This window comes from Gekko japonicus, unplaced genomic scaffold (genome assembly GCF_001447785.1).
Source record: "Gekko japonicus isolate JY-2015 unplaced genomic scaffold, Gekko_japonicus_V1.1 scaffold746, whole genome shotgun sequence".
Classification (NCBI taxonomy): domain Eukaryota; kingdom Metazoa; phylum Chordata; class Lepidosauria; order Squamata; family Gekkonidae; genus Gekko; species Gekko japonicus.
The window spans coordinates 499,258-526,911 of NW_015169797.1; the positions used below are offsets into that span (position 1 = coordinate 499,258).

A 27,654-nucleotide genomic window follows, 5' to 3' on the forward strand; every position below is an offset into this window, starting at 1 on the left:
GTTGATACCTGGTAGACTGCACTGTCCATAGCATGTCACATCTGCATGAATATTACATTTATAAAGCTGAAAAGACTCACTGCAAGTAGAACACAGCATACTGAAACAGATCTGCATAAAACAGGAATGATACATTACCAGACTGAAAACAGGCATTGTTCTGGCACTTAAATCTATGCTTGAGTCCAGCATAGATTCAGACATCTGATGTCTTTTTATGCCACTTGGCTGAGTTATGTTTGGCAAATAATTTTTTTCCAGTTTCAAGGACAATTCTTTTGGAAAATCTCAGGTACAGCCATGGGATGTAAATTTGCCCTAGAATTAGCAAACTAGTTCATGGACAGATTACAAAACACCTCCATCCTCCAGAGGGATAATAATTTCTATAGGGACAGCATCATCCTATATAAAAGGTATTTGTATATATTCATCATTTGGAAAGTTTCAGAGGAGCTCCTTGTCCAGTTTGGGCAGTATACTAACACTATACATCACAGTATTAAATTTAGAATGCTATATGACAGGTCTAGGATTAACTTTTTGGGTGTTTTGATTACAAAGGAAGGTATGGAATTACATACTGATGCTTTCAGAAAACCCACAGATACTAACTCTTTTTTAGCAGGTAATAGTTTCCATCCTTATCTCCTGAAGATAAATGGAGCTTTTTCTCAGATGTTAAGGATCAGAAGAAATTGCAGCCATGATATAGATTTTTATAGACAACCCAACATCCTTATGGAACAATTAAAGGATAGAGGATATTCTTCCAAAATTCTCACACGAGCCTTTTATAAAGCTAAGAACACACCAAGGGAATCCTTATTGACACATAAGATTTGCAATAACAGCACAGACAGGATAATCATTCCGTTAACTTATGATGGCACTTATACTGATGTGAGGGATATAATTGAAAAACATTGGTACCTTTTCTCTGACATTCCTAGATGTAGATCAAAACCTCTATTTTCTTTCAACAGGACTGAAAATCTTAAAGATGTTGGTCAGGAGTACACTTAAAGAACATACGTCAGATGATACCCTGGAAGGGGTTGGGCGCAGTCCAAAAGATTACTTTCCATGTGGCAATTGTTCTGTTTGTGGCCTTTGCCTTAAAACCAATGTATTCCAAAATTCTTTAATGATCAGAAGTTACTATATTAGATGTTTTGTTCATTGTAACTCTAGAAGGGTCATTTATTGTACACAGTGCCCATGCAATTTGTTGTATGTAGGAATGACAACATGGCCAGTTAAAGTAAGACTATCTGAACACAGAGCTGCATCAGACAGCAGAGATCACTGTCTCTGCTTGTGAAGCACTTTATGTCCTTGTGTGTGCGTTGTGGGGAGGGGAAGGGAAAGGAGACTGTAAACTGCTCTGAGACACGGAGCGAAGGTCAGGGTATAAATCTAATCTCCTCTTCCTCCTCCTCTTCTTCGAAATTCTAATTCTTCTTCATTTTCTCTCGCTCTTCTTTTGCATCACATTTTCCCCACCCCCACCTTTTCCATATATTCAGGAGGGTGGACTACCATAATGCTGATTCTTTTCTATTTGTACCTGACCACTCCATTGGAGATTTGAGGATTGCATTGGGCCTAAGCAGGTAAATATTGCACCATTTAGGGTTTTTTCAGTTAGCTATATACCTTTTTCCTAAAATTTAGGAGATTTCTTAATTTGCAGTTGTTTAGTCATATACATTATGTGTAATTTAACTCCATGGGCATATGAAACATTATACATCTGGATGAGTTGCCCATGTTGCATCTCAAGAATATTTATCACCACTTACTCCACAGGTGAACATTTCAGTGTGAGTAAGGTAGTTATCCCAGTTCCATATATTTCAAAATGTTTTTTTTAAAAAATGGTTGCTTAGCACACATATAGATAATTATTTTTCTCCACCCTGCCTTCTTCATTTTAGGTCCATTCTGTATATGATGAGTTTTATGTATATTTTTGTTAAATTTATGGAGTGCTCAGTTTGAATTTTACCACTGAGGAAGGCTTTTAGCTGAAATGTGTTTAGTATTGGTTATTGTATATGGATATAATTTACCTTTTAACCTGTATTTATATGATTGGACATTTGCCTTTATATTAGGAATAGGTACTTATATGCAGAACCAGAGGACTGTGGTTTTTAAATAATATTTTAGCACTTTTGAATGTATAATTAAATTATATATGATATTTTGTACATTAGCACCATGTGTATAGCTATATTTTAGTTACTTTTCTTCTTCTTTTTGTCTCAACCTCTTTGGTTACCTTGCTCCTGCAGTGGTGCTGTACCATGCATTAGAATGATCACTGTCCCAGAAAGTGGCTGATTGGATATAAAACCCATTAATATAGCATGCTCATGCCTTTTTCTAGCTTTGCATTGTTTTCCTTAAGCCTGCATGCTTTTGCAAAATGATTTTTCCTGGACCATTTATAACCAATTGCTCCAAAGGCTGGACTCTGCCTGGGGTTGTGTGCAGTTCCACATTTACTGCAAATCTTGTTTGTGCTTGCTAGGGCACTTACTTGCAGTGGAAGTATTTCTGGGAGTTTGCCTTCATTGTTCAGGGAGCTGGGGTAGTTTCACTTTTGCTGAGTTGCATGCAGTGTTGGTTCTGCAGACACAGATCTAGCCTGGGCTCCGATAAGACCTTTCATTCTGTAAATATCCATAGCCTGTTTAATGGTCAATGTGGGTTTTTCTAAAAGTTTTTTCCTTAAGCTTGCCATCAGTTATATTGAACACAATCTTGTCCCTTAGCATAATGTCCTGAGATGGGCTAAACTCACAATGCTTGGCTTGCTTTTTTAAAAAGCTTTGTGACAAAATAATCTCTTCCAGCAGTTTCATTATATCATAATTGCCAGAACTGGTATCTCTCAAACACTGGATTATTCCAGAGTTCACAGTAAGATTTGAAAGCTGTGAAAACCTTTGTTAAAGTTTTATTGCCAGGGTTTGCAAATGCCCCTTGCATATTACAAATCTTCTATTTCTCCTATGTAGTGACGCAAGACTGCAATTTTATAATTCTCAGACTCTTCTTCTGCCTTTGAGACTACTAGGTACAGTTTTAATTTCTGTTCCCATCATCTCCAGTTCTGTCCTAAATTCCCCACAAAGGATAAATCTTTTGAAATGCTCTACTATCGAATAAAGGTTATAATCTAGAATTTTCTAGTATAACATTGGGTTGCGCTCACACATGCCAGAAAAATGGGTGGGAGGGAAGCGAGGCTATTTCCTCCGGAGGAATTTGACCTGCAGTTGCATGATCACACCTCCCTTTGAAGCTGTGGGCGCAGTCCGTCACTACATGATCAGATGCAGCTGCGGGTGAGTCGGGAGTTTTTGTGCCATTTCCCCCCCATGTGCATAACTGAGGGACTGATGAATCGCACCTCTGCACCGGGGGCTCCCTATGGAGTTTGTGAGGATGCACATACTGTGAAGGGGGGAAAAACAACAGCATGAAGTCGGGATGGCCTGATCAGACCATCCTGATGCCATGAGAGTGCGCTGGAGTGATCAGACATGGGAAAGTCCATCCGTGGCCCATCACAACCCGTTAACCACCGGATTTCCCTTGGTGTCTTTTAACTCCGCTTCTGTGGCAGAGCAGAACGGGTTGCCAATGGCTGCGGGGCACTCCCCAGATGTTCTTGTCTGATCACACCCTTTAAATCTGCCTGGCATTTGCACCTATGTTGAGTCTAATTGGGTGTATGATCGCAGCCTTGGAGACTCAAAGAAGTAACAGGATCACTTCTGACACCATGTGATGATCCCTACTGCTTGCAAGTCAGGAATAGGATACTCACTCAGGTTCCTGCTCTTAGAACCATACAGCAGCATGGGTGTGTTTAAAAATCAATTTATTAAGAAGGTACAGGGACTGGAGCAACAGTTTCTGGACAAGGGAGCTCATGCAATCTACAGTTCTAACTAACAAACAGAACCCACCAGGGAGTCTACCCCACAAGACTAAACCAGCTCACACAAATATCAGTGGTGAATGTTCTATTGTAATCTATACAATAATACATGAACACATAAAGCTGCCTTATACTGAATCAGACCATCAGTCCATTAAGTTCAGTATTGTCTATTCAGACTGGCAGTGGCTCTCCAGGATCTCAGGCAGAGGTCTATCACATAGCCTACTATGAGGAGGAGGAGGAGGAGGAAATTGGATTTATACCCCGCCCTTCACTCCAAGTCTCAGAGCGGCTTACAAACTCCTTTCTCTCTCTCCCCCCCCAAGCACCCTGGTCCTTTAACTGGAGATGCCAGGGATTAAACCTGGTCCCCTTTTGCATGCTAAGCAGATGCTATACCACTGAACCACGGCCCCTCTGAAAGAACACCCTTCGTGAAAATGCCCTCTTAAACATTACTGTTCTGTACATTCTGCGGAATGAATCATACTTTTGGTGTACCCTAATTTTTAAAGCCATTGTCAATACCAAAAGTGACCAAAATTTGCCAGCCTCCAGGTGGGTCCTGGGGATGCCACAGAGTTACAGCTCATCTCCAGATTACAGAGATCAGTTCCCTGGAGCAAATGAATGCCTTGGAGGGTGGACACTATGGCATTGTACCCCACTGAGTTTCCCTGTTCTCCCCTGACTCCATTCCCAAGTCTCCAGAATTTTTCCACCCTGGATCTGGCAACCCTACACATCCCCCCACCAGTGGCCAGGAGGTGCCTGGCATCCTTAGCTTGCTCAGTATGTCAGTTTAGCTGTAAACTACCTTGGTTCACTCCATTATATATTTTCATTTCAGTCTGAAGAAAAGTTTTCAGATATATTCAAACAAATCTTCTCACTGAGAGCAAATGGGTGCCACTCTTCTTAATTCTCTGGGACCAATTCAGCAACAATTATCTTCATTTTGCTTTATTTTGAAACTTGTATTGGGTTGAGTTTCCAGCCACTGAATTGTTTATAGCAGGTGATTGCTGAGCAGCAACAGCTAGAGGACTGCGGCAACTAGGAACCAGGTATATAGCACCTGTTTGAGTCTGTGTAACTCAGCAGCTATTAAGAGCCCGTCTAACTAGAGAGATTATATGAGGATGCCACTCTAAGTCCAGGCAAGAGAAGTGAACAAGTTAGACAAGGTTATAAGAGTCCAGGCCTTCTAGAAGATCCATGGCTGATTGTCAGGAGTTAGCCTTGAACTTGACTGGCAGCATTAGATTTGCAGGAGCTTTGGCTCTTGTTTTCTTTGTGACTGTAAAATTATTCAATGGCCTTGGTGAGGTTGAGTTGAATTGGAGGGATCCCTTCTGTCCTCATCAATGACTAAGGCAATCTAAATCACAAAATAAAACCCAGTGCTATGATCTTGTTTCTGAAAGTGCACCAACCACCTTTGCTCTTTTCCCACTACTACTGTGATCTGTTTTCTGCTGCAATTGCAACACCTGTATTGTGCCTTTTTCAGATCTAAAAACAGTGTGTATAGAGGGGGGCTGATCAGGGAAAAAGCACAGGAATTTAACCCTTCTTCCACAACATCATGCTCACAGTTCATTTCAGGACAGCCGCTATAGTGGAATGGTTACAGTATTAGACTAGGTATGGAGAGACCAGGTTCAAACCCTCACTGAGCCATGGAACTCCTTTTGTGGCCTACTTCCTGACCTACTTTACTGGAGAGGAGAATCATATGCACTATCCTGAACTTCTTGAAAGAAGGGTGGAACTAAAGTGTGATGGGTACTACCGAGTTCCCTCTTCCTTCAGTACCAATTGCTTTTAGCAGCAAATGGTGGGATATCTATTTATCTGTCATCTATCTATCTGTCTATCTATCCATCCATCTGTCTGTCTGTCTATTATCTATCTGAAATATTTATATCCTGCTTTTCCACAATGCTCTATGTTAATTATTAATTACTTTCACTACAGCTGAGTACAGAAGTTATCTGTGTCATGTTGGGCAAAATGTGAGCGGTAGGTGAATGAACCTCCCAAATAGAGGGGGCTGTCAGAAAGAAGGCACCTGATGATCTTAGTTGGCACACAGGATCATATGAAGAAAAGCAGCCCATTAGATATGTGGGTTCCAGACCATGAAGGGCTTTAAACGTAACAACTGGTACGTTAAATTGTGCCTGGAAACAAATAAGTAATCAATTAAATTGCTGAAGCTCTGGTATTATATAATCATACCATCATAAACCAGTCAGTACTCTAATGGTACCTTGACCTGAATGGCTCAGGCTAACCCAGTGTCATCAGATCTCAAAAGCTAAGCAGGGTCAGCCTTGGTTAGTATTTGGATGGGAGATGACCAAGGAAGTCTAGGGTCACCATGCAGAGGCAAGCAATGGTAAACTACCTCTGAAGGTCTCTTACCTTGTACCCTACAGGGCTGCCATAAGTTGGGTGTGACTTTCCACCACCATTCTAATGGCAGCATTCTGTATCAGATGAAGTTTTCAAACAGTTATCAGGGGCAGCCTGATTTGTAATGCTTGACAATAATCATGCCTATAGATGGTGTCGTTCTCCCAAGTTCTTTTCCATTGCTGTGGCTCTTTCTAACCCCTGGAGGGATCAGCCCAGAGGTTGCGGGACCTGCAGGGAGGAACAGCCATGAAGGTTGGTGGGCTGGAGTAAAGAGGGAAAGATTTGAGATCACTCCCCCTTCTTCTTCTGCATGCGCATCCTCACTGAGGCGCAGGGGACAGTTTCTTTCCCTTTTTCCTCTTCACTCCCATGCACCAACTCTCATGGCTGTTCCTCTGTGGAGATTTTGTGACCCTGGGAGTAATCTGAGTGGAAGACAGAAAAAGCTGCAGCAATGGAGTAGAATGCAGGAAAACTCTGTGTGCCTTCCACACATGAATGTTAGGATACTGTGCCGTGTCTTATAGTGTTTTGCTTATTTTTATAATTTGCTTTTACATGACAAAAAAAAAATCCTAGACAAATTACCTTCACCATCATTTCATGGGGCAACCCCCATTGCTATTTTAGTGATACATTTTCAACCTCCTTAAGCCTCCTGTTATTTATATCACATGTTTGAAACATAATCATGTCCTTAACATTCTGTTCCTCTGCTATTTTTACAGTACTGTGATTCAGGGTATAATTTTCCTATTCATACCAATTTGCATCACAACTATCTTTTTTTACAGCTACCTGTCTGAGGCTATGCCCACTCATTGCTTTAGACTATAAGTGTTCAGATCTTTCCCAAAGACTGATTTCCCCCCCCCCCACAGGCACAGAAATGGAAATGAAATCATACCAGTAAAATGTACTTTTCTCTTTCCACCGAAGGCTAGGACACACTCTGCCATGCATGCTCACCCTGTGAATAGTTCCAAGGATAAAAGGAGGATGTTCTGAATTATATTTATGCTAATCATACATATTGGGACTGGCATTTGCAACTCAGGGGTCATTTAGAAGAGAAAGGAAATATAATCTTCTTCCTCGGTTTCTTCTCCCTTCCTAGCAGTTTATTGAAATTCTATTGTAAGAAAAAGAGAACACAAACAAACATAAAATATATAATGAAGGTACATTAATACAAATACCAAAACATCCTGTTGGCATGTTTGTCCTCCCCCCTCCCTCCCTTATTCTGCAAAGACAAATGATACAGAAGAGGAGTGGAACTAGGGAGGGAGGAATAAACACACACAATGAATCGTGCAGAAAAACACTGCAGGAAAACCATCTTTGCTCACAAATGGCATAACTAACCATCATGATAAATGTGGGGTTGGTGTTAGAAATAAAATTCTATGAAGGTCTGGAGATGGGGAGGAGGGGTTCATTTTTGAGCCCTAAATAAACTAAAAGGAACAAACAGGACTCAAGTGTACTTCAATTAAAGTCAGAGTTTTTATTGATTACTTACAATTAGGCTCAACCACACAAAACACACACCCCAAGATGACCACCTGATGACACCAAATAGTGATCAATAAGGAGAAATCTCTAGGCAGAGATTTTCTGATTTTGTCTTGGTCTACCACAAATTTTATACTCTCCTCCTCTAGTGATTTTCCTTTACAAAGTAGGCACCAGGCCTTTGGGCTGTGCCTCATGCCCCTAAGTCACATGTCCATAACATCCTGGGCATCTATTCTTCTCCTAACTTCCCCTTTTCTCCCTCCTAGTTTCTCATTTGGACACCCTGGGGATTTCCAGACCATGGACTTGGTATTCCACCACTTTGTGCCCTCTAGGACCTTACAGCCCACCTTCTTTCCTTACATAGCATCATACACTCTCCCATTAGCCTAATATGAAGCACGTACAATCAATTCATCATAAGCAAATACAGAACACAAGCAGGTTATTGGTTACAGCAAGGCTCTAATCTAAGCATTGAAGGTTCATCCCCTTTTCCTAGAACATCTGTTCTAGCACATGTATTAAATATAAACCGACTTCTCTTTTTTCTGGGCATTGTGCTTTGGCTAAGCTGACACATCTTTTAGCTTGGCAAGACCTGCACCTGGAAAACTACCACCCTGACTACAAAAATCAGAAGGGCCTACTTCTCAGACCTGATAAATTTTATGTCTATCAGTGGCACTATCAATCACAATGCCAAGTTCCTCCTGTGGCAACTGGAGCGGAAAGGCAGATTTTGGGTGGCTTGTTCTCACTTCATGGAACCACCCAGGAGGCCAGTACCCCAGTCCTCCTCCCTTCAGTATACCCCCCCTTGGTCCATAGAAATCCATCTTGCTGCTTCTTGCTGTCTCTGCTACAAGGGCTTAAATAGCCTTCATTTCTGAAAAATGCCATTCAGGCTACATAGTGTAGTCACTACTTTCCAGAGATTAGTAGACCAGATCATGAACATCACCATATGTTTGCTAACAGCTTTGTAGTATTCTGGAAGCCCCCCGAGCAGCTGGGCTGCATACTGTACCTGGGGGTGTGGTTTCACAGCCCAGTTGAGCAGGGGAGAAGCCAAACAAAGATGCTGGCTCCATACTCTCCTCCTCTGTTTGTAGTGTGGATGTTTGGAAACAAATACATGATATGATGTTACCATGTGGTCCCAACTCTAGCCAAAAGCAGCCAATAATGTAGATTGGTGGTGAAAAATGCACGGTGTCATTGCCATAAATTCCCACAACCAAGGCAAAAGGTATAAAACCATTTCAGCGCAGGTTAGTTGAAGGGATGCACAGAAAAAAACTCTTAATAAAAAATCCCTTTAATTTGGTTTTAAATTTTCTTATTTTGAATCTTGAACTGTCTCTGCCTAAAAGCCAAAAATAGCCTACACACTGCAGTTTTGGTCACCATGGGGTCGCAAAGAGTCGGACTCGACTGTGCGACTGAACAACAAAAAAGGATGAACTTCACCAGGAAAGACGGTGAATGTGACCCTGTGGATTCTCTTTCACCCTTATCTACCTTTTTATAAGGGCAAAATAATGGAAGAGAGAATCATGTATGTTTTCCTGAGTTCCTCTGAGAAAGGGTAGGATAAAGATGAAATAGATCTAGTTTTTTCTCTTGCACTTGACTGCTGCTAATTTTTACTGTCTTGCATGTGAGATTATTATTAGTTTTTTAAGTCTTTGCTTCCACTTTGTGATTTGAGACTGTATTATCTACTACTGTTTTTAATATTTGTTAATACTTTGCTACTACTTAGTTGTTTTATGCTGTTTTATATCCTATTTTTATTGCTATGTGTTTAAGAATTGTTGTTGTGAACTGCCGCAGGCAATTTTAGTGTAAACTCTGGAATGCAAATATTTTTACTCAATAAATAAGAAAGTAAAGACAGGAGAGAGCAAATGCAACAGAGGAAAAAGATGATGAGGGTTGAAGGTTTGGAACTAGAGAAAAACAATGGAAAAGGGCAAAAGAGAACAAGAGAGAGACAAATGGAGGGAAAATACAGGAGTGTCAATAAAGATATGTTTCTTTTCCCTTGTTGAAATTGCAAAAGTTTAGCAGGAAATGAAGGAAGAAAGAGAACAGTGAAGAAATGAGTTCAAGACCTTAGGAGAAAATTAACTGGGGCAATAGGATCTTGAATCAGAAAAAAGAAAGAAAAATTTTGGAGAAATTATAAAATGGCCATTGGTGTTCGGACAGAAGCATTCAGTTGACCAGGACTAGGACAAGAAAAAAAGATCAGCCAGGAGTGTAGACAAGAAAGTCTTTTGGAAGGGCAAAGATGGGGGGGTATTTTACAAAGGAGGAAAAAAATTAAAGTGCCAAGAAATAGCTGAGAGGAAGCAAATAAGATGGCCATTACAACAAAGAATAGAACAGAATTCAATTGTGTGGAAACTGCAGGTCATCAAGATGTTGATGGATATGCACTAGATTAAGAAGGATAATATACATGGAGAAGGGAAGACTGTATAAAATTTTATTTATTTAAACATGCAAACCACTTAACACTTCATAATTGATTTAAAGTGATGCAAGTGTCTTTTTATAGCCTAATGTTTTTTTTCAACAAGTAAAATGATCAAGCAGTTTTTTTTAAAAAAAACTAAGTCTTTTTTGTCATATTTAAGTAATTTCACGTTTAATGTCTTTATTAATATTAAATATTAATTGTATCTCTGGTCTTGAAATTCTGGCACTGACATTTTACTGTACTGCTTTTAATTGAAGGGAACTTCATTGCATGTGCAGAATGAATAAATGGGCTTCTTGCGTATACGGATGGTAACAGTTTCTTAAATCAATAAAATGATAAACGTTATTCACCTTTAGGACAGAGTGGGGTGAAAACCCAGCACATATTAAACAACACTTTCCGATACAGGCTTTTGTCCATCCTGATTCTACTTCTTGTCAACTTCATTAGATGCCCTAGTATAATGGGAGAAAGAGAGAAAAATTATTTGTATCCACTCCCTCTACACCATTCATAATTTTGTAAACCTCTATTAAGCCCCTGCCATGGTCATTGTTTCTCTAAACCGAACAGCTCCAATTCCCATCTTCTTTTCCATTTCCTATTTAATGATGTATTTAAAGAAACTTCTATTATTTGTCTAAACCTCTTTAGTAATATTCTCTTCAATTTTTTTTGGTTTGCCTTATTGTCAGTTTACAGTTGCTTTGCTGGAATATGTGATCCTTCATCACTTCATTTGGGCATAGCTTCCATTTCTTAAATCTAAAACAAACAAAACAAACAAAAAATTGGGGAGGGGGTTAAAACACCAGAAAATGATAAAAGGAGCACCTGCAGCTTTAAGAAACTAATGTTCTCAGTGGCTGTTGCCAGGCAACTGCAACAGTATTAGCAGCCTTCAAGCCTTGGTTTCTGTCAGTAAAAGGAAGGGGGAAGGAGCAGGGCCCTTTCCAGGGTTGTTTAGGCCTTTGAGGCTTCACTGGGGCTACTTGCTACCACCTGGCTTGCATGACTACTAAGTCCGACAGCAACCGCTGGAAATGGCTGCTTGCTACTGTTCAACAGCAACCACCCCACGAAAGCCAGGATAGTATAGTGGTTAGACTTTAGGACTAGGATCTGGGAGACCCAGGTTTGAAGCCACATTCTGTCATTGAAACGCAGTTAGTTACACATTCTTAGGCTAACCTGCCTCATAGGGTTGTTGTAAGGAAAATGTTGTAAGCGGTATCCCATTGTAAAGACAGGTCTGATTTAAATGAAGTAAATAAAAATAGCTGAAGATAGGGGCACAGATGAATGATTATTTGGTGGTTGAGTAGTAAGGGAAAATGGAAGCATAGAAAGGTGAGGATATGGGGATTGCTAGGCAAATAAAAAAACTGAAGAGAATATTACTAAAATGGTTTAGACAAATAATAAAAGTTTCTTTAAATACATTATAAATAGGAAATGGAAAAGAAGATGGAAATTGGAGGAAAAGAGAAAATAGTGTAGATAGGGGGATATGGGGAAAGTGAGGTGCCCTGCACAAGTCTTTGCAAGTTCTCCAGCATGCAACTGGTGGCAGCCAGCTCCACACATCGTGGAGAAAGGCAGGGTATAAATGAAGTAAATAAACGATCAATGTAGCTGAAGAGAGGGGCAGACAAATGTAGGTGGGTGGGTGGGAAGGAAAAAAAGCAACAGAGAAAAGGAACAGGCTATGGGAGCTTTCAGGAACTGGAAAGAGGACATGTGATGACCCTTCCATGCCCTTATTCTCAAGCAGGGTATTTCATAAGGTGAAGCCACTGCAGAGAATATGCATGTATGAGGACTTACTGATCTTAGGCAGTTGAAGGGTGGCATTTTCAGAAGGCTTTGCTCAGATAAGCAAAACTGTCATAGTGAAGCATAGTGGGAAAGGTAGGTAGGTCCTGCAAGTATGTGGGCACAAGGACATTAAGGGTGCGTTCAGATGGGGCATTTAAGCTGGTATAGATGCTGGTTAAAATCAGAGTACTTATGTGCGATCACACGCACAATATCTGCCTTCCGTCCCAAACCGTTGCCAACCATCACAAACACCCCTTAAACTGGTGTAGTTTGCCACTAGGTACCCAAGTGGTGTTTTCCTGAGCGCTCCGGTTCTAGTCACTTTTTCCCCGTCTGATCACTCTCCGCCGGTGTAGAGCCACTTCTGTTCGGAAGCCCAAGGCTTCCGCTTTTCGGTCGCCATTATTTTTTAGTAGGCAATGTGCGCTTGGGCGAAGCTTCGCCCCGTCATTAATAATAATTTTAAAAGGTGCCTAGTGTAAAGCTTTAGACGAGTCCGGGACCTCATGGAGGCCAGTTTCAGAGTTAAAATGGACCTCATGGAGGCCAGTTTAAATGTAAAGGGATGTCTTCGTTTCAGGGAATGCTTTTCGGGTTCAGTCGTTCTGCGCCTGCGCAAAGGTCTTCATTATAAGAAAGACTGCCTATGCGCATGCGCAAACTGTGTAAAAAAAACCCAAAACCCACCGACACGCTCTACCGAGTGCCTGAAGTGTGGGCGCCAGGGAGCGATGTAAGAGGTGAGTGTGATCAAAACCCGCCAACACGCTCTACCAAGCACCTGAAGTGTGGGTGCCAGGGAGCGATGTAAGAGGTGAGTGTGATCACGTTTCCCCTGGATCAAATTCATCTACTTGGAACCAGAGCAGTTTACACTGCTCCCAGCCCGCCATCTGACCGCACCCTAAGGGTGACAACCAGAACCTCAGATTGACCCCTAGTAGCTGAGCAGTAACCAACAGAGTGACTGTGGAATAGGTGTATGCCAGATAGTAACTGGGCTGAAACATTCTGTACCAACTGGAGTTTCCAAGTTGACTTTAAGGCAGGTGTGTCAAACATCCCACCCAAGGCTCTTATCCAGCCCATGAGCAAGGGAAATAGGGATGTGGTTGGGGAGGACAAGTAGGTGCACGCAGTGAGGTGTGTGTGGTTGAAACTGTCAAGAAATAGAAAGGAAATGGCTAGGGGGTACGGCTAAGGCCGAATCTACATATGCATTTTAGAATCAGCTTGGTGCCGCTGTTATCCCATGTGGTTTAGAACTGCTGTGCCTCTGCTTTCAAGTTAGCATTAGGGGAGCTGTCCACTTTGTCTTTTTTTCAGTTATCTAATCAAAATCTAATGTTCATCACTAGATGGCCCCCGGGGGTTACTGGAGTGTGCAAAAATGTCAGAAAACCGGCAAGAAACACACATGTGGATTCGACCTAAGAGGCTAAGGTAAACTAGTGTTGGGGGAATGGCAGTGCGGATTCGACCTAAGAGGCTGAGGTAAACTAGTGTTGGGGGAATGGCAGTGAAGGTGGAGAAAGAGAAGGCATGGTGTTTATTCCCTCCCACCTCTTCCGAGTGCAGCTCAGCAAGGATTGGCAATGCCATTGCATGGGGGTGCCAAGCTGAGCAGCTGGTGCTGCCACTACTGCAGCAACCAGCTTCATGGGTTTTTTTCCCCCAAATGGTGACTTTGGGGGGGGGGTTTGGTGAGAGTGGGTGCATAGAACTGTGGTTTGCTGATGAAGGGACAGGGACAGCAGGGGAGAGAGGAGGGCTGGTGCGTGGATTGGGTGGCAACTAGGCTGTCTTGTGTGTGCCACTCTGAGGATAAAGAGTGGTGAGTAGAGCAGCAAAAGGGAAACGGGGTGCTGCTGTTGCTGCCACACATCTGAACAGCCGTGGAGCCAGGAGGCAGAGTAAGATTTAGGGCGGTAGGAGACAATGCCCTCCCCCCCCCAGCCTGTGAGGGGGGAAAGGTTGTGGTAGGACAAAAAGTGCTCCCTGCAGGTTTTGGAAGCAGTCTCTCCTTCAGGCCTTTCCCTTAGCCCCATCACTTCTGTGGGAAATGCAGGACGGTTGAGAACTCAGTGTGGGGGATCTGGGAGAGCCATGTTCAGATTCCCCTTCCTTCTGAGCTGGGATCCTGTCGTCTGGGTCACCCAGTGCTGGTTGCTCAGCCTGGCCCACCTCAAAGGGTTGGTGGTGATGGAGATGGGGAAATGGAAGGGGAAGTCTAGTGTGCCTCCTTAAGATCCTCAGCAAAAGACAGATCATAGCTGTGCTCACCTGCTGAGACTGAGCATTTTTTGGGGGGGGCTGGAAAACTACCTTATTTACTTGCTAGGAAGATGACTCATCTCCTAAAAGTGCTATATATACAAAAAGTAACTAATTTGTATGGAAATGTAAGATACCCCCCCCCCCCTATGGTATCCCTTGGGAAAAACCTAGTCTTGCATATGGTTATATACATTTATGCCGGGAGATCAAATGTAATGCAGGGTAATAAAATAAACACATAACATTTCTGCATTTATGAATGATTTATTCAGAAATTACGATTATTCATCAGCAACAATTGAAGAGTCACTCAGCACCCAGGTCATATCATTATAAATAACTTTATTGAATCTACTTAAGTCATTTGCAACCCATTTGGCAATCCTGAAAAAAAATCAATCCTAGATTATTGACAAATCCTTACTTTTCAGCAATCAGGATATGCTGCATGGCATAAGATCAAAGGTTTTATGCATGTTAGTAGTGATACAAAACCAAATATTGAACAGTCAATAATTACAAGTCCTTAAACTTTCTTATTTAGTCTTTGCATATAACATTAAGTGTATCATAATTCCAAATGTATGTTCTGGGCATTAAATAAATATTGCATTTACAAATGCTGGAATTAAATGTTGCATTTGAAGTCTTGGGTTCTGTTTCATGTCCCTATCATAATTCCAGTTCCAGTTTCCAAACTGCTGTTTACTCTAATTACAGAATATAAAAATATCCATACCTTTTATTTTAAAGTATTTTCTATCAGAAAGTTCTGTCTTTACTGGATATTATAGGCAGTGGTCATACTAATACATTACATACTAATAAATTGCCATTCTGGCTTTCTTCTACTTCCCATGTAGCTTCAACACAAGGAGCTGAAAGGAAACACTTTTCAGTCTTTCTCTGACATACATAATTACTGGTTCCTTATTATATAAATTGTCTGATCCTCCCCTGAATCCTGCCTTTTCCCCCCAGTAGATAAACACGGTACTTAACCCATAGCACCCAATTCTCCAATCCTGTGGCATATTCACCCATTGCCTTTTTGTTACCAGATGCATGTCTCTGATTGACAGAGTGACTAATCCATTATAACCATGTTTTCATAATTAGTCCCTCTGAGCTATCAGTGACAGCTCTTCTGCATAGGTAGCAGCCTGTTAGAATATGTTTTCCCACATTTACACAGTGACAGCTAGGTGAAAAGAAAGCATCACCCATAACTGTCAAAAAACTTGTTGAGAGTTGTTTTTTTTAAATTGTTTCTTCTGTAACCCTTCTATTGATAGATGTATCTGCAACAAGGGCAGGGTTCTTGTAAAGCTGGCACAAGACCCCACCCAGAAACCCACCTATGTATAGAATTATAATTTGGTGGCTGGAAAAGTCATGCCCTCACACCTGCAATACATCGCCATAAAGATTTGAAATAGACAAGCAGGGAACCCTCAAGGACTTGTGAGAGGGGTCACTTCATTTTCTGTTGTATTCCCTTCCCCACAGTATTTCCTTTTTATCTCCTCCATAACCCCTCCCCTTTCCCTGCTTCCTTCTCTTCTTCTCCCTCGCCAGCCAACTTTGCTTTTATCTGATCCCCAATCCTTGAATTCATTTATTGTTTATTCACTTCATTTATACCCTATGTTCCTTCTCAATGGGGACCCAAAGCAGATTACTTTGTTCTCCCCAATTCCATTTCATCAACACAACAACTCTGTGAAGTAGGTTAGGCTGAGACAGAGAGTGACTGGCCTAAGGTCACCCAGCAAGTGAGTTGTGTAGCATAAAGTTGCATGGTACCAAGTTACTGCTGGGCCTGACCCTGATGAGTTCTCCCTCCAGGGCAGGATGGAGGAGAGCAGTGGACTGGAGGCAAAATAGCCCTGGAAAGGGCCCTGCTCCACTTTGCCTGCCTTTTACTGGCAGGACAAAGGGTTGAAGGCTGGGAATATTGTTGTGTTGCCTAACAACTCCCACAATGGCCACTGAGACCTCAGAGGGCATCCACTTCTTAAAGGTACAGACACTGCTTTTATTATTTGGGGTGGTTACTCCCACAATTTTTTTTATTTCAGATTTTTCTGCAAACCTAGTGGTTTTTTCAGGTTTGCAGAAAGATCTATCTTGTCAAACATAGCTCTAATCTCTGTTTTTAAGTATCCAAACAGGACCATTTTGAGAATAAGATGCATTGACGCAAAAAAGCAAAGTGTTTTGGTTTATGATAAAGGAAATAAATATTGGGGCAATGCAAAACCTACTAAGCAATTGCAATATTTACATACATATAATGAACTATAATTAGATACATTTTTATATACATAATTTACATAGATCTATATCTAACTGCCTTCAACGTCCCAGTGTTTTGAACCACCATTTTAGATGGGCAGACTGCCTTTAACCACTATACCTTGGCAGGATCATCTAATAAATGTCCATATTTTCACTGGACAGACTATGCCAGATCCTAAATCCAAACCAAACCCCTCTCTTGTAGCAGATCAGCAAAGCATATGGAAGCTTTCCATAATATCTTCAGCATTTCAGCAGCCAGGAATGGCTGCTATTTAAGCTCCTGCCAGCAGCTTAGTAATTTATCTGCTCTCCTGTTTCCCAAGGGCATGCAATGGAGAAGAAACAACAAACCAAGTTACACCATAAAGTTTACTACTGCTCATGAAAAAGCTTATGGAAGTCTCATGAGCAAAACTGAAATCCCCACATACAGGAAGGCCTTTCTTTTTTTAAAAAAAGTCTAATTTAGGAAGATGAGACATATGTTAATTCAGGAAAACAGAAACATTATTAGAATTATGTGCATGCAACATGTACAGTGAACATATGTATGAATGACTTTTGTATTGACAGTTAAAAATAATGTTTTATTTCAATCTAGTTTATTAATTTTCAAAACACTTTTTAATTGCAGGTGTAACATTGTGGCCTATAGCATAAGATGGCCAATCAATGTTCCATAGAAGAACGGATGTATGTGTGGCTATGTATACCTCCAACAAGTGGACAATTAGCCTCCCAGAATACAAGTTAGAAGTAGCGTCTGAATAGGTATGAAGGCTGTTTTGTGTGGTGTGTCACAGTATAGGTCCCAGAGCTTTAGCAATACATCTTCTGTTCTATTTTTTTTAAAGCTTTACATTTCTGTGGGAAGCTGATGGATGAGCAATTCTGTGGTGGAGAGTTTACTTCAAGACTGTATCATCAGATCTGTTAACTGCTGAATGATGTCCGTTGACAGCAACAATTCAGTGGGTGACAGGGATGTGACATTTACCTGAATTGTCTCTTTGTTTGTTTTGTTCCTGCTCCTCTAGCTCAGAAAGGGGGGGGGATCTTCCAGTGCTTCAGGTGATTGTTCATCACAGAGAGGGGCATTTGGGAAGTGAAATGGCTAAGCCACTTGTATCAACAAATGAGTCAACATGTCCTCAAAGAAACAAACCAATATTGAATAGCAAAGGTGACCACTGACATGTAACTCAAGTGAAATGAAGTGTGCTAGAAATAATGCAGTGTGGCATACTGATGGGTCATAGAACTTTGAACAACACCTGTCTACAGCTACCATTTGACTGGGTTTAAGAGAGCAGGTGCCAAAACTAACATGAAAAAGCTTTCCAATGACTAAAGAATACTCATTAGTGGAGCCTGGAGCTGAAAATAACCAATAATTTTGGATAGGTTCTCTTGTTTATTCCTGCTTACTAATAGTTTTCGGAGCAAAGAAATAGAAATATTCCCATATTATCTAACAAGAGTCTTTACAAACCAGCCCAAACACAAAAGTCTGCTCCTGGAAACCTTTCAGACCCAGACTTTAACCAACCTATAGTTCTACAGGGAGGCAACCACCAAGAAATCAAGCTGTTTTGTATTAATACTGATATTTTGCAGTTTTTAAAAAGGTGTTCTTGGCTTCCCTCTAGGTCAGGAGTGAGCCAGCATCAGTCCTGTGTGGTCTACTGACCCCCTAAAATTTCCATTCCAATTCTGGCTCTAATTCTGCAGGGATAGGGTTACTAGATGTCTTCTTTTTTTTGGTGGCCATCCTGTTTTGGGCTCTTTAAAAAAAACTGATGAAAAAGTCCTCTTTTTCGGTTGGAAGGTTAAGAATATTCCTAGTTAGTAGCAATTATCATGCCTGAAAAATGGAATTCGTCATAGTGATCACTTGTTTGAAGTAGTCATTTGGGAAAGATGTCCTCTTTGTTGCTTTTTAAAATACGGTAACCCTAGCTGGGACTCAACTTTTTAAAACTCTGTGTACTTCCTTTATGGCCCACTACTGATAGGGGGTCTCTTGTGGATCTCTGCCTTGATACAGCGAGGGGGCTTGCATGGTTTGATGAGGCTGCAGGCTATGCCATGGAGGGCCACCCAGAATGGACAGGCCACAGCAGAGAACTCAGACAAAACATGATCCACTGGAGAAGGAAATGGCAACCCACTCCAGTATCTTTGCCAAGAAAAATCCATGGACAGTAACAAAACACCAGAAGATGAGCCCCTCAGGTCAGAAGGTGTCCAATATGCTACTGGGGAAGAGCAGAGGGGAAGTACAAGTAACCCCAGAAAGAATGAAGCAGCTGGTACAAAGCTGAAAGGACTTTTAGCTGTGGATGTGTCTGATGGTGAAAGGAAAGTCCAATGCTGCAAAGAACAATACTGCATAGGAAAAAGAAGAGAAGAAGAAGAGAAGAGGTTGGATTTATACCCTGCCCTTCACTACCCAAGGGAGTCTCAGAGAGGCTTAGAAACTCCTTTCCCTTCCCCTCCCCACAACAGACACCCTGTGAGGTAGGTGGGGTGACAGAGCTCTTGACAGAAACTGCTCTTTTGCAAGGACAGCTCTTATCAGTACCACGACTTGCCCAAGGTCATCCAGCAGGTGCAAGTGGAGGAGTGGGGAATCAAACCCGGTTCTCCCAGATTAGAGTCCGTGCACTTAACCACGACACCAAACTGGAGAGATTGGATTTATACCCGTGAAAAAGGCAGTAATGGGATACAGTCTCAAAAATGACAGAATGATCTCAGTCTGAGTCCAAGGCAAACCATTCAACATCACAGTAATCCAAGTCTATGTCCCAACCACTGAAGTAGAGGAGACTGAAGTGGACCGGTTCTATGAAAACCTACAACACCTCCTAGAACTAACACCAAAAAAAGATATCCTTATCATCACAGGGGACTGGAATGTTAAAGTAGGAAGTAAAAAGGTAACTGGAATAATGGACAAGTTTGGCCTTGGAGAACAAAATGAAGGCGGGCAAAGGCTAACAGAGCTTTTGTCAAGAGAGCACACTGGTCATAGTGAACACCCTCTTCCAACAACCTAAGAGGTGACTCTACACATGGACATCACCAGATGGGTAACACCGAAATCAGATTGATTATATTATTTGCAGTCAAAGATGGAGAAGCTCTATACAGTCAGTAGAAACAAGACCTGGAGCTGACTGTGGCTCAGATCATGAGCTACTCATTACAAAATTCAGACTTAAACTGAAGAAAGTTGGGGAAACCACAAACTGGAATTAAGAGTGCCAGGAAAAACATCAACAACCTCAGATATGCAGACAATACCACTCTAATGGCAGAAAGTGAAGACGGCCTTAAGAGCCTCTTGCTAAAAATGAAAAAAGAAAGTGCAAAAGTTGGCTTGAAACCCAAAATAATAAAAAAACTAAGATCATGGCATCCCGCCCCATCACTCCTTGGCAAATAGAAGGGAAAGTCATGGAAGCAGTGACCGAATTCACATTCCTGGGATCCAAGATCACTGCAGATGGTGACTGCAGCTATGAAATTAAGACACCTGCTCCTTCGGAGGAAAGCTATGGCAAACCTAGACAGCATAATAAAAAGTAGAGACATCACCTTGCCAACAAAAGTCTGTATAATTAAAGTAATGGTATTCCCAGTAATAATGTATGGCTGTGAGAGTTGGACCATGAGGAAGGCTGAGCGCCGAAGAGTAGATGCTTTTGAATTATGGTTCTGGAGAAGACTCTTGAGAGTCCCCTGGACTGCAAGAAGATTAAATCAGTCAATCCTACATGAAATCAACCCTGACTGTTCTCTCAAAGGACAGGTACTGAAGCTGAAGCTCAAATACTTTGGCCACCAAATGAAAAGGGAGCACTCACTGGAGAAGACCCTGATGCTGGGAATGATTGAAGGTAAAAAAAAGAAGGGGACAGAAAAGGATGAGATGGTTAGACAGTGTTATTGATCCAACAAACATGAAATTAGGCAAACTCCGGAGGACAGCAGAGGACAGGAGGGCCTGGCATGATGTGGTCCATTGGTTCGCGAAGCATTGGACTCGACTGTGCAACTGAAGAGCAACAACAAAACTGATAGGGGAGAAAGAGAGATAAGAATTTAATTAATACTTTCATGTGAATAAGATTTGTTAATAAAGATTTGAAAACTGCATCTAAAATATACAATGCAAGCATCTTATGACGTGGGTTTCATCCTAAACCAGTTTGGTGTAGTGGTTAAGTGCATGGACTCTAATCTGGGAGAACCGAGTTTGATTCCCCACTCCTCCACTTGCACCTGCTGGATGACCTTGGGCAAGCCATAGTTCTGATAAGAGCTGTTCTTGAAAAAGAGCAGTTTCTGTCAGAGCTCTCTCAGCCCCACCTACCTCACAGGGTGTCTGTTGTGGGGAGGGGGAGGGAAAGGAGTTTGTAAGCCACTCTGAGACTCCTTTGGGTAGTGAAGGTTAGGGTTAGTACTTACTCCAGCACAGCTTTCACCACTTTCATTGGTCAATTGTTCCAAGCCTCAAGGGACTTTGGTATTATCATGCAACCTCAGTTTCCTTTCTCCCCCCTAAACTTTCCTGGATTACTTTACACCACATGGAATAATGTCTCTCCTGTTGTGTCTTACTACATTTTTAATCCATTTGCTTTTTGGCAGACTGCTTCATGCCGGTGCTATTGGCTTCAAGGAACTTTATTGCAACACTGTAATTCAGCTATCTACCTGCCTACCTACCAACCCGCACTGCTTTCAGAAAGTTGCTGTTGCCAATTTCCTCTTTTGGGATTCAGGAGGAATTTAGGTCCAAGGACAACATACAATATCTCTTATTATTTGATTCCTGCAGTCTAGATTGTTCCATAGATCTTTGGATTGGGGGGGGGGGTTGGTTTTTAAGCAAAGAAATTATCTTAGGTTGTGTCTTCAGTTTACAGAACATATATGATTTGGATGCACATGCACTTTTTATTGGAGGAGGGGGCATTTTGACATATGAAGCTTTCTTATGACATTTAGCCCAGTCTTCTGACTGGTGGGAGGTCTACAGAGATTTAGCAGAGGTTTTAAATGCTGCGATCTGAAGATGGCAGAAACCTTGGAACCTGCTAGATCTACTTTACCAATGAGCTGTCCACTTCCTTGTTTCCAGCTATATGCCACTTTTCAGTTCCTCAGGTGGGATGCAACAAAACTAAATTGATAAATAAGAATTAGAAATCCACAGTGATTGCAGATTCCAGATAAAGTGTATGTAAATGGGTTAGGAAAAGAAAGCTGAAGATAAATACAGAACAAAACTGAGGTCTAACTGTCCCAAACAGCTGGTGAGGTGACAAATCTACCTTTGGGCTACATAATTGAATGCTCCTGCACATGAAGGTGGCCTGTGGCCCCTCTGCTGTTCTCTTCTCTGGTCTTTCCTTAAGTCCTTTCATATTTAGTGCAATGCCTGTTTCCAGCTGTGACAGTCATCCTTAAAAGTCCTGCCTGTCCTCCATGGCTCTGAACCTATCCTTTTGATTTTGGCCTCATGCAAATCCAAGTAATTGTCAGCCAACCAGAGCCCATGGAACTCCACTGGCTAGGAGGGGGTTGAGCCAGCCTCAGCGTAAGTGGGGGGAGAACTTTGGATAGGGATTTCATGGCTCTGGAACGGAGCATCAGCTTAATCAGAATTTTATTTGGCTTTTAGTTAGGGTTTGGGGGTTGACTTAGGAAAGAAAGCTTATTTTAGTGTGACAAATAACCATCCTGTTACAGGCCAGTCTTTCCTAACTTGTGCATATAGGTTGTGTGGAAAGAGCAGCCTTGAACCTGCTGAAGTAACCTGTTCAGAGAAAGGATAATCAAATCTCCCTTCAGGGTTTATTTACTGTAATTGAGAGCCAGTTTTCCTTTATATATTGAAGTCATCCACATATAACAGTTACACTATTAAATACTTCATTTTCTTTTAAATAAACCTTTGTTGTTCATCTCTATCTGTGTATTGTCTGTCAAGTCAAATATCTAAGAAAAGGTATCTCAATTTACCTCACAAATAAGTACAGCCTTGGTCCAGCAGGTTTCCAAATAAGAGACCTTTAGGGAGCATATCGCTTACACGCCACCAATCCCAAAGCTTGTGCTCTCCTTTTTATTTGATTGTGGGCGACTGAGGTTTAAGATCCCATAGGAGAGGCCGGAGTGGGGAACTGGGCATTCTTCAGTCCAGCAGACAATTGTCTCAGAGCCTTCCTCTGTCTCTCTCTGTCTCTCTCTATCATCCCATAGCCACCACACTAGCATTCCATGTATTTTTCACTACTGCAGATCCCTTTTCCATTGTATTCTGGCATCTAATTATCATACTTTGCATGGGAAGGATCACAGGAAATCATACCTTCTGGTTGCTGTATTAGTGTTGCCAGGTCCATCGGACCAGCCAGTGGGGGATGGGATGAACTTACCAAGAGCGGGGAAGGAAGAAGCCAGGAATAAACACAACACGCCTACGTCACCTGGAAGTGATGTAGACATGTCAGAGACATTGGAGCAATGCTCTGGTTTGTGGGCAAAACCTTTATAGTAGAATTAGCTTCTACCATAGAGTTTTGCCAAAAAAACACAGAATGTTACCCCCACCCCCAATGTCACCAAAGTGCGTATGTCTTGCCTGTTTGAGGGGGTAATTGGGGGTGGTGGTGGAGAGAAGCGCCAGAAACCAGGGGACCCCTGCATACACTAGCGGTCTGGCATCCCTATGCTGTATGCTGTTTATTTTAACTACAGTATATGTGCCAGACTGGCCACATTAAGGTCTTTGCAGTCTCATCTTATGAATATTTATTCAGAAGTAAGTCACTGAATTCAGTGGAACTTCATCTGAAATAAGTATTAATATGACTGCATCCTTAGAATTAAAGATGTAACGTTTCCAGAAATTCCAGAAATTCTGAAGCCATGGGGAAAACCCTGAAACTCTAGGGGGAATTGAAACATACAATAGTTATTTTCTAAAGTAAAGTCCTTGGAGGAAATTTACACCCCTCCTTCCATTTTTTCTGCTTTCCTTCACATCTCTGTTTAGAAGACTTGCTTGGCAACACTTAATGAAGAAGGGTTATTTCTATCAAGCAGGATGGCACCAACCTATTTAGTGACTTATCATCACTGACACAAAATGAACAATGCTGTAGTGTAGCAGAGCAAAAGGTGAATGGTATTAAATGAGCATCAGTGTTAAAAGGCTGCAGAGAACTGAAGAAACCAATCTAGCAGTAGATTTTTACAAACTGTTGACCAGTCTCTCGGCTCACTATATTGCAGAAAAGTTCTGAATAAAGATAACAACAACCAACATTTAATTAGCTGAGTTATGTCATTTACCTTCTTGTCCTCTGTTGTCACTGAAACATGCCTGGAATAGAACTGCCACTTTCATGGTGCTGTCTGGAATACAAGAAAAACAACATTCCTACAGGAAACAAGAGAGGCTTAGATAGCAATTATCTATGTGAAATGAGAACTATAGTCTGATGTACACTAATGAGAAGGTTAATCTATAAATTTAAAAGCTAATTAATAAATTAGATGCCTTTTATGGAAACAAAGGCAATTGGCTGAGGGTAAGCTAATTTCTGAGGCTTCTGGGGCACACAGTTTTACTTGACCAAGAAATCGTTCCCAGTACAAAAGTCTGGGCAGTTTCATATGTATATGTGTGGGCTATCTTTGTATGATCTGTGCCTGTGTACATATAGTTCATATGTGTATAAGGTCTGTGAGAAGAGCTAGATCAACATGGGAAGATCAAGGATAGGGCCAATGAGTGCAATCCTGATCTTTCCTTCTCCACACTAAGTGTTCCCTCTTTTACTTGGTGAAATGGGACTATTGTGAGTACAGAATCAAAAAATGGAAGTTTCACTGGATTACAGCAATATGATCTTGTGTGTGGAGCATGAGGAATACACAGAGAAAGAGAACAAGTTTTCACCATATTAAATTCACGTAAGAATTTGTCAGCATGGTAGTATGAGAAGCAGACTTACAGACTCCTGACAAGTATTCTAGATTCAGAGGACCAATGAAAGGACAGTACATCAAAGCCATCTGAGTGGAAAATATAACAGATTGAATTGCTATCACTTTTTTCAGTATCGGCTGCGGTCACACGGAACATTAGCCACCCTAGTCAGACGGAAGACATGCGGAGTTTCTGGACGCGATCTCACCAGCACATCTGGGAAGCGTAGCACTCCCGTGGCCCAAACGAGGCTTCCCGCTGAAACCGCGCAGCAAAAAACTAGTACCTCCCAAATAATAGTAATAATGAGATCTTTAATAGAGACCTTCATCTTCAAATGTTTCTTTCTGTCTGATTTACATGTCATTTCATCCTTCGGAAAGAAGGTTGCCAGCTTTTTTAGTGGCCCCAATAGTGTGCCTCTAGCAGCCCTACTAGTGTGCATTTATTTATTTATTTATCACTAGTTGAGCTGGTGGAGTACTGGGAACACCGGCTTTCCGAAGCCCTCTATGCTCTCGTATGAAAGCAGCACCTTGGTATACCTTGGAACTGGGGATTGTGCTGCGATCAGCACCTCTCCCTTCCCACGGGACCTCCACGGTACCTCCACGGGAGGTCTGGTCAGGTAACGGCGCCTTAGTTTGCCCCGGGGCACTCTGCCACGCTTCCCCCCCGCGGTTTCCTGCTCGTGTGACCGGGGCCTGTTGTGTAAAGTATCTTCGTTGCTGCCACAGTTTTCTGCTTAGAAGCCTGCTGTAGTAGGTTTTATTTCATATTTTGCATTTCCCCCCACAACAATGCAGAAATCATTTGAGGGCTGCTCTTTTATCTGTGGGATCTGGTGGTATACTGGTATACTGGATATGCCAAATAATAGTAATAAGGAGATCTTGAATAGAGACCCTCAGCTTCAAATGTTTCTTTCTGTCTGATTTACATGTCATTTCATCCTTCGGAAAGAAGGTTGCCAGCTTTTTAGTGGCCCCAATAGTGTGCCTCTAGCAGCCCTACTAGTGTGCATTTACTTATTTATTTATCACTAGATGAGCTGGTGGAGTACTGGGAACACTGGCTCTCCGAAGCCCTCTATGCTTTCATACGAAAGCAGCACCTCGGTATACCTTGGAACTGTGGAGGATGAAGCAGAAGCTAAGATGGCTAGAGCGAAGGTGGCGGTGTGCTCGCAACGAAGTGTCACAAACATCCTACAGGATTCTTATGAAGGCCTATGAGATGGCAGTGAAGACTGCGAAGAAAGATTACTATGCAGCCTCCATTGCATCTGCGAGCTCGCGCCCAGCCCAATTATTTAGAATTATTCAGTCTATTACAACTCTGCCACAGGGCAGACCAAATAGTAGGGAATTGGCTATTGGCTGTGAGGCATTTCGCAGCTATTTCGCAGACAAAATCATGACACTCTGCCATGACCTTCTGACCACACTTGAGACAGTAAGGGAATTGGAAGCCCCTTGTCCATCTTCAGGTTCTATATTGGACCACTTCAGCCAACTCTTCCAGGAGGAAGTTGACAGAATTTTGGCAGCTGTGAGGCCCACTACTTGCCTCTTTGACCGTTGCCCTTCCTGGCTAGTGAAGGCCTGTGGGGGGAGCATTCGGGTCCCTCTGGGAGAAATTATCAACTTGTCCCTGTCTACTAGGACTTTCCCAGGAGACCTACAGGAGGTGCTAGTCTGCCCACACTTAAAAAACAACACTGGACCCTATGGTCCTGGCCAACTACCGCCCAGTGTCAAAATTACCGTTCCCGGGTAAAGTGGTTGAGAGAATGGTGATTGAACAACTCCAAGCTTTCCTGGATGACGCTTCCATCCTCAATCCTTTCCAGTCTGGCTTCCACCCAGGCCATGGGACGGAGAAGGCTCTGGTCACCCTTACGGATGACCTCTGTAGACATCTGGACCGGGGCAGGTCAGCACTGCTGCTGCTATTACTTGATCTGACAGTCGCATTCGATGTGGTCCATTATGACCTACTGACCCACTACCTTGCCAGTGTAGGAGTTCAGAGGACTTGCAATGGTTTTCCTCCTTTCTCCATGGTTGGGGACAGAGGTCCCTGCAATGCCCACTGGAATGTGGAGTGCCACAGGGGGGGATCCTCTCACCAATGCTATTTAACATCTCTATGTGCCCTCTTGCCCAGTTGGTCCGGAGGTACGGGCTGGGTTGCCATCAATATGCAGATGACACCCAGCTCAGTCTGTTATTGGAAGGCCATCCATCCTCTGCCCCAATAATCTGGCTGAGGCTTTGGAGGCTGTGGCTGGATGGTTGCAGCAGAGTCGGTTGAAGCTAAATCCAGAGGTCCTGTACCTGAGTTGGAAGGGAGGGGATATGGGTATCAGGCTCCCCATGCTAGAAGGGGCATCTTTGCTGCTGGCCCAGAAGATGAGGAGTCTGGGAGTGACACTGGATGTCTCTCTTTCTATGGAGGCCCATGTTACAATGCTAGTAATCTCATACTAGACAGAGCCTCAAAGAAGTGAAAAGTTCTTACCCAAAGTTTTAATCCAAAATTCTCTTTCAATGAATGCTGCAAAAAGTTTTTTGATGAGCTACAAGCCTCCTCCAAATTGAAAAGCACGTTCAGTCACTCTTTAGCCTAGTAAAGTTTTATAGAGCACAAAAGGCGTGGCTAATTAAAGGGACACAGTCCTCTACCAAAAGTCATGCTTGAGAATTAGAAATAAGTTTTTTGAGACTCTGTCCTTACATTAAAGGAGTATATATGCTCTGTCTAGTATGAGATTACTAGCATTGTAACCTATTCTGTTTCTGCTATCTTTTGTATTAGTATTTAGCAACCTTGTGCTGA

At 42.1% G+C, this 27,654-nt stretch overlaps 1 long non-coding RNA gene across 1 annotated transcript in view; it reads left to right on the forward strand.

Moving 5' to 3' along the window:
- Positions 1-1,462: 1,462 nt before the first annotated feature.
- The window catches only part of LOC107115380, a 31,467-nt gene continuing 5,275 nt past the window's right edge, over positions 1,463-27,654 (forward strand). The window contains exons 1-2 of the long non-coding RNA XR_001482674.1: positions 1,463-1,616; positions 17,437-17,573. This is a non-coding gene — a long non-coding RNA (uncharacterized LOC107115380). The remainder of the gene's footprint in view (positions 1,617-17,436; positions 17,574-27,654) is intronic.